The following is a 6,161-nucleotide window of genomic DNA, read 5'->3' as shown; positions in this document are numbered from 1 at the left end:
AGAAGTGGGGCACCAGGATGGGTCAGACAGGTCCGGAGGGCAGAGGGAGTCTGGATCACTGGCAGCTCAGGAACGACATGTGTAGCTCGACAGAGAGAGAGAGAAAGAGTAAAAGGGGGGGGGACAGGAGGAGAGAGGAAAAAGAAAGAGGGGGGGAAAGAGAAGAAGAGGAGAGATGGCAGTTAGGTACGGTCACAGTCACACAATGTATAATGTGAATGTATATTAACTGTAGAGTGCAAGCAGAGACTCCGGCAGGACTAACTATGACAGCATAACTAAAAGGGAGAGCCAGAAGGAAACACAAACATGAGGGCTTCCTGACATGTAAAGCAAACAATCACCTCACCGTCAGCAAACCTGAGTGATCAATGAGAGTGAGGAAGACAGCATCCAAACATACCAGTTCACCATAATACTCTACGTCCATGAGTCCCCCAGATCTGCTCCTTTACCTATGGCAAATCTATTTATAAAAATGCTTGGCTAAATAAATAGGTTTTTAGCCTGGACTTAAACACTGAGACTGTGTCTGAGTCCCGAACACTATTTGGAAGACTATTCCATAACTTTGGGGCTTTGTAAGAAAAAGCTCTGCCCCCAGCTGTATTTTTCATAATACGCGGTACTGACAAGCAGCCTGCATCCTTTGATCGAAGTAGGCGTGGCGGATCGTAAGACACTAGCAGTTCGCTCAGGTACTGCGGCACAAGACCATTTAATGCTTTATATGTCAAGAGTAGTATTTTAAAATCAATGCGAAATTTCACAGGGAGCCAATGGAGTGAAGATAAGATAGGGGTGATGTGCTCATATCTTCTGGTTCTGGTGAGGACTCTCGCTGCTGCATTCTGGACTAGCTGAAGCTTATTTATGCATCTAGCTGAACAACCAGACAGTAAGGCATTACAATAGTCCAACCTAGAGGTGATAAAAGCATGAACTAGTTTTTCTGCGTCGTTTAGCGACAATAAATTTCTTATTCTGGCAATATTTCTGAGGTGAAAGAATGCTATCCTGGTAATATTATCTACATGTGCTTCAAATGATAGGCTGGAATCCATAATCACACCAAGGTCTTTCACTGTTGCATTTTATGGAACAGAAAGGCCATCTAAAGTTACGGTGTGATCTAAAATTTTACTCCTAGCTGTATGCGGTCCTATGACTAGAACTTCTGTCTTATCCGGATTTAGCAGAAGGAAGTTAATTAGCATCCAATTTCTTATGTCCTGCACACATTGCTCAATTTTAGTAAGCTGTTTTTTCTCATCAGGTTTTGCTGAGACATATAACTGTGTATCGTCAGCATAACAATGAAAACTAATACCATGCTTACGGATTATGTTGCCCAGAGGAAGCATGTAAAGTTATACATTATAAAATTCTCAACAATGTTTATCCATCAAATGAGCTCCTAAGGAAAAGATTTAATGGGGAAACTACCTAACATCTATTCATCTTCTGTGATTTCTCTTCAGCTTTTTGGGATGATGTGCATGACTGGTTGGTCACTAAAATATGTGCCCTTCCACCCTTCACCCGAAATGATGATATATTTGGCATGATGCTACCTGACAAAGTTTAATTCCTTGTAAATGCCATTCTATTACTTGCAAAGTTCTTTATCCACAAATGTAAAACCCTGAAGACCAGACGTCTCTTTACTGTTTTCACAAGAAATCTACTAATTAATGATCTCCCTTCACTAAAGTATATGTATAAGAAAAATGGAATTAAACTCCTTAATATTTACAGTAAATTCAACATCATCACTGAAGATTAAACAGATCCTTTAGCACCCCCCCTTTTATTTTATTTTATTATTGTTTTATTTATTTCATGCATTTATCTTATAGATGCTAAAGTGTATTTGATTTGTGCACTTGTTCTGTGCCTTGTTTTGTTTGTAAGAGTCAGTAATTAGAATAATTCAATATTAAATTGTTTGTATTATAATTTCAATAAAAAAAAAGGCTGCGTGAGGACCTGCGACACTGTTATAGAGGAAGAGACTCTGACTTACCACAGGGCTTCCTCTTTTTGCTCAGTACAGCGTCAAGATGTCAGCAGCTGCACCAGATGTGTGGTTGTTGCGGACAGACACTAAAATCATGATTCGTGACAAGCAAAAATATAAAAGATAAAAAAAAAAACCTTCGGAGAACTTTGTTTTTATTTAGTCGTTTGTTTCTTGGTGTGTGAAGTCTACGGGGTGAGATGGAGAACTACAGCGCTGTACTAAAACTTCTGCTTTTAATCTCATGTGTTCATCCCTTATCAGCAGGTGAGTTTAAAAACGAAAACTATGAAATAATTAGAAAGCTGTGTGATTTAAGTGTTTATCAGACAATCTATAAAATCCAGAATTGATTACTGGTTAGTCTTTCACCCTCTATTAACTCGTACCACTAACTCCTTTATATCCTTTATATCGCTCCTCTTACAGATCATTGGCTCACTGGTTTTCAGCTTAAAAGCCCAAACAAATGCATAAAGACTAATGGAAGTTCAACACCATCCTCTTAAATAATGACAAATTCTGTGAAGGAGAACTACAGCGCTGTACTAAAACTTCTGCTTTTAATCTCATGTGTTCATCCCTTATCAGCAGGTGAGTTTAAAAACGAAAACTATGAAATAATTAGAAAGCTGTGTGATTTAAGTGTTTATCAGACAGTAGGTTAGTCTCTGTAAGGTTAGGCCTCAGTATCTCACACTACTTTCTCTCCAGTAAAATGAATGTTTTTATTTAATCCCTTCATTTGACTGATGATCACAGAAACACATCTTTGTGCTATAACATAATATTTAAATGTTTTAGCTGATTAGTAGAACATCGTGTTTGTGGTAACTGTGTTTTATACATTTTACGAAAATCGTTTAGTCATAGCAAAATGGCGACAATGGCATTTCCGTAAATTCGTCCTCATTACACTACGCATGCGCAGAACAACAACAAAATGGCGATGGTGGCGTACCATAAATTCGTCATCACACCATGAATCCGCAGAACAACAATGTAGATGGTGGCTTTTTTTTTTTTTCTTCCTTTTTTTGGGGGGGCTGAAAATTATAACACACAATCCAAACAACATAGCCAGGATAAAAGGGGCAGTAGATGACAAAAAGAAAAAAAACAAACAAACAGGAGATTAAAATAATATATTTTATGAATGATCTCTGTATGCCTCATAGTGTGTAATTGTAATTGCTTTGGAGAATTCATTATAAATATCTCATAATGTCATTTTTAAATACAAGAAAGGGGTGTACTATTGTTAAATTTACACTTATAAGTAAAAAACCGAGCAATTACAGTGATTTAATTCATTATACAATATATCCTTCTTTTTCTTAGTCAAAGAAAGCAAAAATAATGTCTTTTAAAAAAAAAGAAGAAATTCAGGAAACAAACTTTAAATAAAAACAAGAATATAATATAATTCTAATATTTGTCCAAAATGTTTCAGTATATTCACGGGTCCAAAACAAATGCGCAGTGGTTTCAAGAGTATTATTTAATATAATGTGCCCAAAATAATAATAAATTATCTGATCTATCATCTCTTTACTGAACATATTTATTCAACATTTAAAATGTTAGTGGAGAAAGTAAGGAAACCCTTGAAATGAATAACTGGTTGCCCCCTTCAGGAGTACATCAATGTTCTTCTTTTTTTTTTTTTTTATTAAGGATTTTCAAATAATACAGACACAATCAAACAGACAGACGAACGAACAAACAAGTCCACCCACCCACCCACCCACAGCGCCGGAAAAATATAACAATATGCAATGTACAAGAAAATATAAATCTCTGCCTGCTGAAGTTAAGCAAAGCAAACAAAACAGGATGGGAAATTAGAAACCTCTATTAAAATAAACATTCAGAGTTTTTGCAAAAAACAGTGAAGAGGTTTCCAGAGTTTCCAAAATTTGTCCGACCTGTGATTAAGATCATGAGTTAATTTCTCCAAGGGAAGAAAAGATGACAGCTGCACTGAAAAAAATATAACACTGGCTCAACTTAAAAAAATTGAAGTAATCTGTCACACGTAATTTTTTAGCATTGATGTAATGTAAATAAACCATTTACATGTAACTTAAAAATTTTAAGTTCATGTAGACTAATTTCTGAAGGTATATCAAACTAAAATTTTTAAGTTGTTCTAAATTAAAATAAATTAGTTGGCTATATTACTTAATCTAAATATTCTGCTAAATCTAACCTGAAATTATAAACTTGATATAAACCACTTTTGGAATGTTTGAGAAAATTTACTTTTTTAAGTTGCATCAAATAAATTTAATTTATGTAAAATAATTTAAATATATGTAAAAAAAGATACTTTGGATCAACTTAAAAAAATTGCAGTTGTAGAAAAGTTACATTTATATATGAAGACAATGAACAAACAAGTTTCTCCTCCAAAAACATTTATTACCATCCTTGAAACCATACCATGTTGTACTATTAAATTATTTCTCCAATAAAAGACAGAAAACAAAAATAAAATCAATAAAACAATGCATTTTTAATAACTTAAGCTTAAAAACTGTATAATCCTATTTGCTAACCATGTGAAAATCTGACAATTGTTTGACAAATAGTGTGACCAAAATTTAATATTTTAATGTCAATATAGAATAAGTTCCCTAAATATTTTCTGCCGGGCCACAAATGTGTGTTTGAGCTCACCAGGATAGCTCAAGTTTAACGCATAGATAAGGCCAAACATGGAACATTCATGTGTGACTGACTTTCTGTGGTGGCTAAAGACAGTCTTCTTCCTCCCTGAGGACAAACAGGGCCATCGTGCACCTCTCAAGTTCAGCCTGAGCTTCACCTTTCTGAACAACCTAATAAAAGAAAGCACATTTGTTAGACAAGTTGCTCTATTTGGCAAAACAGTGTCTGATGTATGAATGTAAAAATCACTTAATGCTCCCTATGAGTGCAAAAAAACACCTAGGATTATGGTGCATCAAGTTAAATTTAATTATGTCAATGAATAGGCCAAAACAACAAACATACATATACACACACATTATATATTACATTATATTGCCAACAGTATTGGCTCGCCTGCCTTTACATGCATATGAACTTGAGTAACATCCACTTCTTAATCCATAGGGTTTGATATGATGTTGGACATTTGCAGTTATAACAGCTTCAGCTCTTCTGTAAAGTCTTTTAACAAGTTCAAGGAGCATGTATGTAACTAATGTTAATACATACTATGATTTAAAAAAAATAATAATGCCCCGGTGTAAAGGTTGTGCTGCAGCTGATAATGCCACTGACCTCGTAACATTTTTCAATCCTAAGGTTGAAATGCTTCATGAACAAATGCTTACCAGTGTTTAAACAGTTGGTCCACATCTTCCACTATATACACCATAAGACTTTTCAGGAGATACTCTCTTCATACATTCACCTCCAGGCTCTAGGCATGTAAAAACAAACATAGTATTATGTTAGGCTTTTAAAGCATAATAAAATGAACATGGCAAACATTGAAACCTGTATTCAGACAGCATTCACTAACCTGTGAACAACTTAAACTAAAATTTTTTATTCTGCTAGTTTTGTTTTAATTTAGTGCGTCACAGCCAACTTGATTTGAATGCCTTGCTCAGCTCCTGTGACTTCCATTCACAATATTACATTTAACACCAAGCTAATTTCTGTTATTTTTGAGTGAGTACATACCAGATCAAGAACTTGAAGATGAAGATTCTATCTCTGGTCTTCTCTCAATTAATTTGTAGTGTTGCTTGTCCAAGGAAACCAGCAATCTTGCTTGAAGTGGAGCAGTTGTAATTCTCAGAAGCTCATTATTGATCTTAAAAAAAAAGGAAAAACAAAAATTGGACTGGCTCATGTTCTTAGCAAATCTTAATTACAGTATGTATAGAAAGAATCACCACCCCACACACACCTTTAAAATAACTGCATTCTATTGCTTTGTAAGTGCTCACTACTGATAATACAATAAACCAATAAACATAATTCAGTTTTGCAGGATAACTAAAATTATTCTCTGATATTATCAGATAATTCAACTACTAATTTTCAGTGCTCTGTCATTTCGAGAGAGTTTATTTTAGGATATTTAGATTTAGACTGACATTTAATAAATTCACGGCAATTC

The 6,161-nt window shown here is 34.7% G+C and overlaps 1 pseudogene; it reads right to left on the bottom strand.

The window, feature by feature from the left end:
* Positions 1-220: 220 nt before the first annotated feature.
* LOC128509429 (uncharacterized) lies at positions 221-1,364 on the bottom strand (annotated as a pseudogene).
* Between the last annotated feature and the right edge of the window lie 4,797 nt (positions 1,365-6,161).

This window comes from Clarias gariepinus, chromosome 21 (genome assembly GCF_024256425.1).
Source record: "Clarias gariepinus isolate MV-2021 ecotype Netherlands chromosome 21, CGAR_prim_01v2, whole genome shotgun sequence".
NCBI classification, from domain to species: Eukaryota; Metazoa; Chordata; class Actinopteri; order Siluriformes; family Clariidae; genus Clarias; species Clarias gariepinus.
Note: the sequence above shows the minus strand (reverse complement) of the source record. Positions and strands in the feature narration are given on the sequence as shown.